Source organism: Glycine max, chromosome 18 (genome assembly GCF_000004515.6).
Source record: "Glycine max cultivar Williams 82 chromosome 18, Glycine_max_v4.0, whole genome shotgun sequence".
In the NCBI taxonomy this organism is placed as follows: domain Eukaryota; kingdom Viridiplantae; phylum Streptophyta; class Magnoliopsida; order Fabales; family Fabaceae; genus Glycine; species Glycine max.
Genome location: NC_038254.2, coordinates 46,752,819 through 46,766,623, shown reverse-complemented (window position 1 = coordinate 46,766,623; position 13,805 = coordinate 46,752,819). Strand labels below are relative to the sequence as shown.

General features: G+C 31.9%; 1 pseudogene; it reads left to right on the top strand.

Annotated features, from left to right (window-relative positions):
* Positions 1-6,578: 6,578 nt before the first annotated feature.
* On the top strand, positions 6,579-13,154 carry LOC100796684 (eukaryotic translation initiation factor 5A-2-like; annotated as a pseudogene).
* Positions 13,155-13,805: the final 651 nt, after the last annotated feature.

Here is a 13,805-nt window from a genome sequence, read left to right as displayed (position 1 = left end):
TCTAACAATTTGTTTATATACTATGTAGCATCCCTTGTACAATTACTTTGTATTGCTCTCAACTCTCAAACTTTCTGTGCTTTCCTTTCAACATGTATTCTACCTTCTTCTGATTTCCACTGCTTTCATAGCAATTGGTAACTACAAATTCCCCAAGTGTCTATCAGATCAGCCTAGCGGCAGGAGATTAGGATAAATGTATGGAGACATAAATTTAATTTTTTTATTGTTGTCATCGAACATAAATAAGAAAAATCAAGTCATTTTTACATAACACCTCAAACTAATAGGACATTGTATTTCAATAACATTGCTAAATGGTGGGGAAAACCTTAAATATGTAGTTGCATTATGAGTATATTTGGGTTTCGGTTGAGAGTATTCCAAACTTAGTTTAGGGAATAAATTCAGTTTCATGACATGTTTAATTACCTTTCAAAAATATGTTAGACCATTATATTTTCCTAAAATAAGTTTTAATAAAAAAAAAAGTATGGCCAAGGTTCCTCTTACAAGTTACAAACTTAATTTACAAAATAGAAACTATCCTAAGATTAAGTTTTCTAATTTTAACCTAAACATACGCTAAATATTTAGAAGAAAAGTATTGTTGGCTTTATAATCATCTTATCCGATCCAACTAAGTAATTAAGATTATTTCTTCAAAAAAAAAATACATGCCATTTTAACAGTAAAACAAAAACAGAAGACGTACTCTACTATATCCAACCCTCTTTTTTTTTGATTTTTTTTTTAAAATTAATAGTGGGGGTTTAGTGACTGAGAGATACAGGTAGGTCACGTGGCCAACGACATTTCCTTCGCAGTTTCACTGCTTGTCCCTTTACGCACGTCGTTTTGCCAGCCCATACGGGGAATCTACCACTCCACCCTGACCGAAATCAAATTCCAAATAATTATATTAATGAGAAAGGTATAAGCATAAATCTTTTTAGTAGTTTTATTCTTTGATTAAAAGGATTGATGGAAAAAAAAAAAAAAAAACTGGATAGGAAGTTATTATATTAACGAGAAAAGTGTAAAGTATGCACCGGAATTTTAGTAGTTTATTTATAGTTGTAAAGGCACGGATATTGGATGTTAATTTGTTTCTTTTAAATTCTCCTTTACAAGAAGGAGAAAAATAATAGCCGAAGCTGAAGGGAGAAAAATGCCACCTGAAAATGTTCGAGTTTAAAACCTTCATTGAATTTGTGGGGCATCCCAATCAATTTGTACTCATCTGAACTTATTGGAACTTTTGCATCAAAAAAACTTATTGGAATTAATTTATGTTTCAAAATGTTATTTTATTTTTTGAAAAGTATGCTTAAATTAAGTTCTAATTGAATTAATTTACTCAAAATTAAATATTTATATATGAGAAAAGTTTTAAACATAAATATTTCTTTCTTGTAATAAGTAAAAATAAATTCTTCATGTTATTAATCTTTATTTTCAAAGATGACTTAGATGGACTCTTACGTTAAATGGAGATGTAAGATGTTCTTGCATGTCCTTGGTTATGTTCTTCCTAAATTACCCAGATGAACTTGCATATGCGTACCAGTTTGTTTCCTGGCTCTACCATTCAAATTTGAATATAAGAATCACATGCACTAATCTGTTTATATTATTCTAAGACCCAATATTTTTCATTTGTTCATTTTGTTAAGTACGGAATAAACTTCAATAATTGATGTCTAGAGCATGCTTAAATACTTCATTATCGATGGGCCAACTAGGTTGTCATATATAGGTGAAATACAAACTTTATGCTTTTTATTGTAAATTTTGAAAACAACTAATTACAAAACTTGAATGTGCGTGCGAGAAATTCAGTAAAGAATTTTTTTTTTGGAACTAACTAACAAACAAATATCTCGGGCTGTCGTGCGTATATGAATACTCATAAATACAGTGAATAAATGAAAAAAAAGCAGAAATATTTAAGAAAATAGTAGTTTGACAAATAGAACAATACTTTCTTAATTAAAGATATAAAGATAAATTTGATTTATTTAATATAATCTATTTTAGTTTCTAAATATTTCATATATCATTACAATATATTTTACATAGGATAACTATAAAACCTAGGGGGGAGGGCGAGAACTCTAACAGCAAAAGTAGTTAACTAGATTTTTCAATAAAAATATTAATAAAATTCGTAAGTTGATGAATACTTCATATCAGTAAGATAATAATCAAAATATATGAAAATAATAAAACTTATTTCTAGAAGGTTAAAAGAATTAATGGTTGTAAAAAAACATAGTGGAAGTAATTAACGATTTTACTATGGGTGATTATTACCTTTTGTTTCATGAGTTTTTTTTTATCAACCAAAGAAAATTATCATTTCTAGAGGTACAAGGGACCGGTATACATAGTCTCCAGTAAAAAAAGGATAGTTTAGTCAATCGATTGAATAACCAACTAACCTAAACACGTGTTTTAATTTAAACTAGTTAGTAAGTTTATTATCAGTTTCGGGCTTTTGCCCTCCTTCATACCCAAAAAGAAAAAAACTAGTTAGTAATTTAGTATATTAATGAGATAAATATTTCAAATAGGTTGGAATTAAACATATTTGATAAGAAATAATACATACATTGTTTCCTACTAAGTTATACTTAGTTTTTAATTATAATTCTTATACTGATTATATTTTTACGTTGTATTTAATAATTATTTAGAAAAAAATTTCCTTGTTATTAATAATAAAGGTAAATTATGTTTTAGGTTTCTCTAAAATTATTAATGATCCAATTTGGCCTCTCTATTTTTTTTGTATTATTTTGGCTCCTCTGATTTTGAAATCTATTTTTTTTTTCAATAAATGCATAAATTAAAATGTTTGAAATTTTAATTTACTATATTGATATATTTAAAAATTAAGAATTAATTTAAATAGTCACATCATCTTTGAAAAAATTATATACTTTTTTGGTAAAAGAAATCACTCCCGAATTTTTATATACTTCATGTTATTAATTATTATGATTAATTATAAAAGTCAAATTCAACTTTCCTTCCGTACGCAATAAGTTAACTCGATAGAAATATGTTGTGGCTATGAGATCAAGTCCACTAGGCTCTCACAATTCCTAAACATGACATTAAATCCATATTTTTTTAAAAAAATATTAACTACTAAACTTCATCACAAATGATCATAAAAATACAAAATTATGTGCGTCTTTTATAAGTTAAAAGACTTTTTTTAAATAATCATGCTACCTTAAATCTTTACTATTTATATATAACTACATGTTTTGAATTTACCTATATATCTCACTATCATATAAAAATTATTTTCTCACAATATATATTAATTAATATTAGGATGTCCAAGTTTGAAACCAATTTGTCTTGTTTTAATTGCCACGCGTCTTCTTTTGTGAAACTTACACAAAATATTTCACAATCACAAGAAAAAAAAAAATCAATAAAAATTGGTGTTCCACATGTGCTCGCGCGCATTGGTCAGAAATTGACGGCGTCAAACGGTCGTGGGTCAAGCCACCCACACTTATTAGCTAGTTTTTCATTCTTTGAATTCGAAGCTAAAAGCTATTATTCTTCATGTGGGGCATGCATGTGCTACAAAGTGCGATTTTTTATTGGTTGCTGAGATCCTTCGAAGTTCAAACCAGAAGCCCATAAGCATCAACGGGATTTGCTATCCAATGATTTCCAGGAAAAATATATAACACACTGCCAGAAAAAAAAATATTTTATCGCATGAGAAAAGCCTTTAGTGTTACATCTAATTAATTAGGTGAGTATTTAAATATTTAAATTCCTACTTTAGGAATTTGGAATTGCTAGCGTAGATGCTGTATTTTTTTAAAAAGAAATAACCCTTAATTTAAGAAAAAAAGACTGTAAAGTGTAAACAATTTTACAGCATTATTTAATCATAATTTATAATATATGATAAATTTATTAATCTTTATAAAAATTATTTTAAAAATCATATTAATTATAATTTACGATTGATTAATAATATAAAATTATTTTATATTGTGAGTACATAACCATTAAATTTTATTTCAAGTATCAATAAAGGTTAGTCTAAGTTTTTTTAAAAAGAAAAGGTTTAGTCTAAGTTAGCAATTTAAAAAAAAAAAAGGCTAACATACAGTTTTTTATTTAAATTGCCAAAAAAATATTTTTTTTGTCAATTTTTAATTTCTGCAAACAATAATATTTTTAAATAAAAAAATTATTGTTAACCACATTTTCCAAAATATTATGAATCTAAAAATTATGATATTAGACAGTTTTTTTTCACGTTGATTTGAAAAAGATTAAGGGATAATGCAAATCAAGAAAATGAATATAGGACAAAATTTCAAATTTTTATCACTCAAAAAACCATGGAACAATTTTTTGTCCCGACACAATATTAAAAAGACACATATATTCCTATTTATATCTCTTTAAAAACCAAAAAAATAATAACTAACTAACGTAATCATTTAAAAAAAAACATCATATATTTTTTATTCTAATCTCTCTCTAATTTTTTCTTTGATAAACTCACTAAATTGATATCAATTATATTAAAATAATTAATATTAGATATATTAATAAATTTTATATTATTTTTACTTGTGTTGTCCATTGTGTTGTCCATTGTTTGTCAAATGATATACACAAAAATTATTTTGTAACTTATGTTTTTGTCCTATCCTATTCTTTTTATACGGTCTAGCACTATAATTTTAACTAATCAAAATGATCCTATGAGTGTTATTGTTTCAAGCTTTTTACAGTTTTATTTTATGAAAATGTAAATTTAACATGAGATATCATATTTTCATGTTTATCTGAAGCTTTACAAAAACTTTCTCAAGTAGTATTTATGTCTAACTATGGCTGGATTTAGATTAAAGTTTGTAAGATTAAGTTTGAGTGAAATTTATTTTACAAATTAAGTTGGTAAAAGTAACTCTCTTTTTACTTCTATTTCAAACCGAGTTTTAAGACAAAAATTTACAACAGAAGTCATTTTAAAATTAGAATCCGTTGAAAAATAAACAATATGTTTTTTCAATTTTACTTTTTAAACGTACATATTTTTACGCCTAATAACCAAAAACCAAATTCGTTGTTGTTCCCATAATAGTGAGTAAGTTAAATTCCTATAGGAACAAGAACTTTATTTTCTAACTCAATTATAATTTTCATTTCTTTTCTTATATTTTAAGTTATTTTTCCATAGGAATATGAAAATTATTTTTCTAATATAACTTTCATTCCACTCTTATATTTTATTTTAATTATTTTGAATTTTAAATATATTCATAGGGATACATTAAAATTTAACGAAATTAAACATTTTTAGATGTATTCATAATTAATTTGTTATTTCTTTCGACAAATGTTGGTTTATTAGGATTTAATTTTTGATAGAAGGGTAAATTATATTTCTTCTCTTCCCTTCTCCTTTAATCATTCAACCCATTTTATATATTCACAAATAAGATTTCTGATTACAATATTACTGGAAATGATTTATAAAAATATAATATTATACTATCTATATATTTATAAAAATTGTCCAGCACTTTGTCATGTGTTAGTGGGTGGACAATGGTTAGTGACATTTTTTTTTTCACTCTCTCCACACTAAAAAGCTTATTGCACGGGCACACTCCAATTGTCTCATTTTTTGTACAGCATTCAATTTTTATTTTTATTTTACATTTATCACTTTTATTTTTCATAAAAATTGAATTGTCAAACATGCTTTGCACGGGAACTAATCTAGTTATGTACTAAAACAAAGCAAACACCTCCTACTAGGCACAACCAAATTGCCATGAGCTTGAACTCTAAAAAATTGTAAGACTACAATTTTTTTGAGTAAATTCTCAATTAAATCTCACTACTAAAAAAAACATGTTTTAACATCGTTGAATCTAAGTCGGTTCTTGAAAAATCGATGTAAAAAAAATAAGCAATGACATTTTTGAAATTAAATTCAACTTTTTTAAGATGGTTTTACAAAAACCGTATATGAAAGCAAGTGTTCAAGGATGGTTTTCAAAAAATTATCTTTGAAAATCCTTCCATTCCCATTTATTGTCTCATGTCAGAGCTCTCTCACCCTTCCCACACGACGCTTCCATCTCTAACAAACAAAAAACCTAAGAAAGGAACCACCATCACACTGGCTAAGTCCGAGGAGGCTAAGGCCCAGGTTGCGGTCATGATCGGGGCGGTCGAGCCCCAAAGCTTTCCCAACCTCAAGGAAGTTGTGAACTTCATGCCCAAGAAGAAGAAGAGAACCACAATCATGCTTTCCGAGTTCAATCATGGCGGTTTTGACTAGGGCCCATTAGTTTTAGCGTCCATCTAACACAAACGGGCAAGATCCAACAGTGCAAAAAAAAATGAAAAATATATGGGAGTGAGATGCACAAAAGAAATACGAAACCCTAGCTGGATAGGTTCAGTTTGGTGGCAAAGGAATATATTACATAGACGCAGATACCTGTAATTGTGTTTGTTCACCCGCTCTTCTCCACCACTTCTCAATCATTCTTGTTGAATCAAACATCATCATGTCGGACGAAGAGCACCATTTCGAGTCCAAGGCCGACGCCAGTGACTCTAAAACCTACCCTCAACAAGCAAGTACCATTCACAAGAATGACTACATCGTCATCAAAGGCCGCCCCTACAAGGTCAAATTCCTTCTTCAAACCCTTTTAGATTTTTGTTCAATAATTGATTGCATTCCACTTCTTAGATCCACACTCTTTGCCCCTAATTTTTTTGGTTATTCGTTGAAATCTACTGTTGATTAGCCTATGATTGTTGATTTGTTGTTCTTTTTAATTATTATATATCTATATTTTGTTAACAAGTTGTGGAAGTTTCGACTTCCAAAATTGGAAAGCACGATCACGCTAAGTGCCATTTTGTTGGAATTGATATTTTCACTACCAAGAAACTTGAGGATATTGTGCCCTCTTCTCACAACTGTGATGTATGCATGCCACTTAATTATTATTATTTTTTATAATTTTTCTCTCATTGTTTTCTTAATTGTAGCTTAATCTACACCATGTTTTTTCTATGTTGTTGCTACTTGTCTTTTCAGGTCCCTCATGTGAATCCTATTGATTAATGTTGGTTCTATGCAAAATTTCTGCTACTCTTAAACCTGCACAAGATCAAAAACAAGAAAAACACAGCAAGTAAACACAGCAGAGCAAGAACCCAAAGATTTACGTGGTTCGGCAATGTGCCTACGTCCACGGGAAAGTGCAGCTCCTCATCATCACATTGATCATGAAATTACAAGTTCAATACAAGTAGCAGCTAGCTTTGATCTCTCTTGGTTTCTCTTGTTTCAAAACCTCTCTCAATCACCTAGCTTTCTCTCTCTCTCTCTCTCTCTCTATTGAACTCTCTATTTTTCTGCAACAACTTTGATTTTTGCCTCTCTGTTTTCAGCCACTCTCAAAACCATCATTCACTACATTACATGATCAAGAGTATATATACACTCTAAAAGGTAGTCTTAGGAACAAAGGCTATACATTGGTGCCAAAACCAATTCAGTTATAATAACTGAAAACAGTTATAACAGCACCACTTTAAAGCCTTCTCACTTATGCCAATTGTGATTTTGAGTCACACACCACAAATCTCCACCTTGACTCCAAATCAACAAATGTCTTCCTTGTGATTCAGGGCTGTACTTCTACCAAAGTGCTTTAGGCATCTTCGAAATTGATCAAGTCCAGGCAGTGCTTGAACTTGACACTAGAGAGGGACTTTGTGAACATATCAGCCAAGTTTTCTTCTGTTGAAACTTTCTCCACCTTCACCTTTTCAGATTCAATCACATCTCTGATGAAGTGTAGTTTCACATCTATGTGCTTTGTCCTCTCATGGTACATTTGGTGATTTGCTAAGTGAATGACACTTTGACTGACACAGTGAATTGTGACACAAGCTTGTGCTATTCCAAGTTCATTAATCATGCCTTTAAGCCAGATTGCTTCCTTCACTCCTTCAACTAGGGCCATGTACTCTGCTTTAGTTGTTGAAAGAGCAACAACTGATTGTTGATTTGCTTTCCAACTGATTGTTGTACCAAACAAAGTAAACACATATCCTATTAAGGACTTCCTTGTGTCTACATTTCCTGCAAAATCTGCATCTACATAGCCTGTGACTGCTGCCTCGTGTGCTGTCTTCTTGTACCTTAAACTAGCTTTCAAAGATCCATTTAGATACCTTAGTGTCCACTTCACAGCTTCCCAGTGTGCACTGCCAGGATCTCCCATGAATCTGCTTATAATACTTACAACATGAGCCAAGTCAGGTCTACTGCAAACCATTCCATACATTATGCTTCCAACACCACTGGCATAGGGTGTTTGATCCATTTTAGACCTTTCTTCAGCTGTTTCCGGTGCTTGAATAACAGATAGCTTTGTATGATGGCCAAGTGGTGTGCTAACAAGTTTGCTTAGATGCATCCTAAACCTTTCAACCACTTTCTTGAGGTAATTGCTTTGGGACAGGATTAATTTATCCTTTGCTCTATCCCTATGAATATCAATCCTGAGTATTCTTCTAGCTGATCCTAGATCTTTCATCTCAAATTCTGTGTTCAAGCTTTCTTTGAGTTTCCTAATCTCTTCCTTATTAGCACTTGCTATGAGGATATCATCCACATACAAGAGAAGGTAAATAACACACACTTTCCCATTTTTCAGGATATATACACAGTTGTCATATTTGTTTCTAATGAAGCCATATCTGATCAAGAACTCATCAAATTTCAGGTACCACATTCAAGGACTTTGCTTTATTCCATACAAAGATTTTTTCAGCAAGCACACCTTGTTTTCCTCTTCTTCAAAACCTTCAAGCTGATTCATGTAAATGGTTTCCTTCATAATTCCATGGAGAAAAGCTGTTTTAACATCCAGCTGTTCAAGTTCCAAATCATACTGATTTACCAGACCAAGTATGATTCTAATTGAGCAATGCTTCACAACTGGTGAAAAAATCTCATTGTAATCAATTCCTTCAACCTGTGTAAAGCCTTTTGCTACCAATCTTGCCTTAAATCTAGGCCTTTCTACTCCTGGAATGCCTTCTTTCTTCTTGAAAATCCACTTACATCCAATAGCCTTCTACTTCTTAGGTTGATCTACAAGTATCCAGGTCTTGTTCTTTCTCAAAGATTCCATTTCTTCACTCATTGCCTGAAGCCATAGCTGGCTGTCTTCACTTTCAATTGCTTCCCTCCAGGCCTTTGGTTCTGAGTTTTGAATCTCCTCAGCAACACTCAAGGCATAGCAAATAATATCAGCATGACCATACCTCTTTGGAGGCTTTATCACCCTTTTTTTCTCTATCTCTAGTCAATTGATAATTGGACAAGTCATGCTGAGTAACCAACTCTTGATTATCTCCAACTTCTCCTTGATCAGTGTGATCAATAGCATCTCCACTGCCATGATCTAAAATTTCAGAATGCTCCACCTCAAAATTGGTATTCTCACTACTTGAGTTGTTATCCTTCTGCTCCTTACTTAGCATTGCCATTATGCTCTCATCAAAGGTTACATCCCTGCTGATGATGCATCTTGTCTCACCCGGTTCCAATTTCCACAACTTGTACCCTTTAACTCCTTCAGGATAGCCAATGAACACACACTTTATAGCCCTTGCATCCAACTTTCCTTGTTTAACATGAGCAAAGGCCAGTGATCCAAACACCTTTAATCCTGAGTAATCAGGTGGTTCACCACTCCAAGCTTCCATTGGTGTCTTGAAATCTAAGGCTGATGATGGACATCTATTAATCAAATATGCTGTTGTATTTGCAACTTCTCCCCAAAAGGTCTTTGGCAGTCCTGCACTTAGAAGCATGCACCTCACTCTTTCCAAAATGGTCATATTCATTCTTTCTGCCAAACCATTCTGCTGTGGAGTGTGAGGGACTGTTTTATGCCTTTTGATGCCTATTTTCCTGCAAAACTCATTGAACTGCTCTGAAACAAACTCCAGGCCATTGTTAGTTCTTAAAACTTTTAATTTTGTACCAAGTTGATTTCCAACAAGAGTATGCCATTCTCTGAATTTTTGTAAAGCTTCTGACTTATTTTTCAAAACATATAACCATACTCTTCTTGAGAAATCATCTATGATGGTGAGAAAGTATGAGCTTCCACCATGAGTTTTCACTCTAGATGTTCCCCATAAATCTGAATGCACATACTCAAAAGGCCTAGATGAAACATGAATACATGTGCCAAAGCTTATTCTATATGATTTACCAAGCACACAATGCAATGATCACACAATTCAAGTTTATCTAGATTATCACCACCTAGCAGATTTTGTTTCTCAAGTTCATGTAATCCTCTTTCACTAACATGACCTAATCTCAAATGCCAAAGTTTTGTTTTATCAATCAAAGTATTACTAGCTACCGATGCATGTCCAACAATAGTGGAACCTTCAATAATAAACAAGCCATTACTTTTATTCTTGTTACCCTTAGTTATGATTAAAGATCCATTTGAAATCTTAAGAACACCATTTAAAATTCTAGTTGAATATCCTAGATCATCAAACATGTTTATGGAAATAAGATTTCTTTTGAGTTCTGGAATGTACCTTACATTTTTCAGTAGATACTCTCTATTATCAAACATCCTCAATCTCACAGTTCTAATGCCTTGTACCTTGCAGGGGTAGTTGTCTCCTAGCAGTACAACTCCTGCTGGTTTCAGTTCCAAGGTTTCAAAATAGTCCTTTCTCGGGCTGCTGTGATATGAGCATCCAGAATCCATAATCCATTTTGTTTGTGTTTTGGTATTAGAAGCTACTAAAACACCTACACTCTCATAACCTTCAGAGGCTTCAACAATGTCAACAGAGTCCAAAGATCCTTTCTTGATCTTGTCTGGGCAGTCTTTCTTGAAATGACCAGTTTTGTGACAATTAAAGCATTTGAACTTTGTTTTTTTTGGACATTCTTTGAATCCCTTGACCTTGATCTGGACTTCTTTCCTCTTGTTCCCTTCTTTTCACTCCTTCCCCTTGAAATATTCAGGCTTTCACCATTATCCTCAGATTTGTAGTCTTGCTGTTTTTGCATCTCCTTGGTCCTTATTGAGGTCTGGACTTCTTCTAGGGTAATGTCTTGATCTTTGCCATAAATAATTGCATCCTTGAAATGTTCAAAGGATTTTGGTAAGGAATTCAGAAGCAAGAGAGCTTTATCCTCCTCTTCAAGCTTTACTTCAATATTTTCCAAATCATCAAGAATCTTGTTAAAATCAGCCAATTGTTCAGTGGTTGTTCTTGACTCTGTCATCTTGAAGGTGTACAGTTGTTGCTTCAAGCATAGTCGATTTTCAAGGGACTTTGTCATATACAATGACTCCAATTTCAACCTCATTGAGGCTACTGTCTTTTCTCTTGCAACTTCTCTTAAAGTTTTATCTCCAAGGCATAGAATGATTGCACTTCTGGCTTTAGCAATCATCTCTGATTTCTCCTTTGAGCTTAGAGATTCAGACATCCTTTCTTCTCCTTTAAGAGCTTCTGCACAACCATGTTGAATTAAGATTGCTTCCATCTTGATTCTCCATAACCCGAAGTCATTTTCCCCTGAAAACTTCTCAATATCGTACTTTGTTGTTCCCATCTTTCTTGATCTTGGTCTTGTCCCCACAGACAACGCCACTTGTTGGTTCTATGCAAAATTTCTGCTACTCTTAAACCTGCACAAGATCAAAAACAAGAAAAACACAGCAAGCAAACACAACAGAGCAAGAACCCAAAGATTTACGTGGTTCGGCAATGTGCCTACATCCACAGGAAAGTGCAGCTCCTCATCATCACATTGATCATGAAATTACAAGTTCAATACAAGCAACAACTAGCTTTGATCTCTCTTGGTTTCTCTTGTTTCGAAACCTCTCTCAATCACCTAGCTCTCTCTCTATTGAACTCTCTGTTTTTCTGCAGCAACTTTGATTTTTGCCTCTCTGTTTTCAGCCACTCTCAAAACCCCCACTCACTGCATTACATGATCAAGAGTATATATACACTCTAAAAGCTAGTCCTAGGAAAAAAGGCTATACATTGGTGCCAAAACTAATTCAGTTATAGTAACTGAAAACAGTTATGACAACACCACTTTAAAGCCTTCTCACTTATGCCAATTGTGATTTTGAGTCACACACCACAATTACCAGCTCATTGATATTGCTGAGGATGGATTTGTGAGTTGATGTTTCTGTTCCCCGTTTTCTTTTATTATTATACATTAGTAATTAGCCCTTGCTTTTATGTTCTGAAATCTGAACAAGGGTTTGCTACTATTGTAGTTGAGTCTGCTTACTAAAAATGGGAACACCAAGGATGACCTCAAGCTTCCCACTGATGAGAGTCTGCTCACTCAGGTTGACATAGTTCTAATGATTTTTTCCCCTTTTGGATTGACAAACATAAGTTGTTTTTTGTGTATATTTCATTTGATTGGGTTTGTATCATTGATTTCTCTTTGTAGATAAAGGATGGGTTTGTTGAGGGCAAGGATCTTGTTGTGTCTGTCATGTCTGCTATTGGTGAGGAACAAACTTGCGCTCTGAAGGATATTGGGCCTAAGAACTAGCTTTTTGTGCTGGCACCTTGTTGTTTCTATTTAAGCAAATATACTTTTGCAAGCCTCTATATCGGTTTGTTCAAGCCTGTTGTTTCTTTAATTTTTTTTATGTGGTATTCAATTAGAATTTTTAAATGGTATAAATAAGTCTTATGGTATTGAATTAAATTTTTTTAATGAGGACAACAAAATTTAATGACATTCAATTAGAATTTTTAAATGGTATAAATAAGTCTTATGGTATTCAATTAGAATTTTTAAATGGTATAAATAAGTCTTATGGTATTCAATTAAATTTTTTTAGATTTTTTTTGATGAGGACAACAAAATTTAATGACATTCAATTATAATTTTTAAATGGTATAAATAAGTCTTATGGTATTCAATTAAATTTTTTTAGATTTTTTTAATGAGGACAACAGAATTTAATGGCATTCAATTAGAATTTTTGAATAGTATAAATAAGTCTTATGATATTCAATTAAGACTATATTGGGTTGACATGTGTATCTTTGGTTATCCTATGTTCCCCTCTTGGTGAGTAATAAACACATTGCAATTTCTTTTTCTATGAATTTTTATTTTATCTCTAGCAATAATTATGCTTGTGTCACATTTCCTTTGATAATGACTTTCAATTTTTAGAGTCCTTGTGTTCAGTAAAGTGAATTACGTGATAGCCTATAAGCTCAAAAGTTATTTGTCAGGAATAAAACTTCTTTTTGCTTCTTATTTTGTGGTTTTGGCTGCCAAACTCTCTGATCTCTAATTACGTAAACTATTATAAGTTTTACTAGTGGATGATTTTTTAAAAGATGGTGCTAATTAACATTTATAAGATATTAGAGTTTTGACCGCAACGCATTGTTACATGAAAGATAAAGCAACCACACTATAATCCAAATGTAATTTTCCCTTGACAAAAGTAGTAATAGAAAACTAACTAAGCCTAAACATTTACATACTACTATCTTTGGTTCCTAGTTTGTCAATAAGTCACTCATTTGACATCCACTTAAGCCTATATGTTTCATTTCGGTTTAGGTAAATTCAAGGAATAAAAGAGTTTAATTGTTTCAAATCTTAATGACTTCCAGAACTTATTACTTTATGTCTAAATTTGATTTATTTATTTTACCTT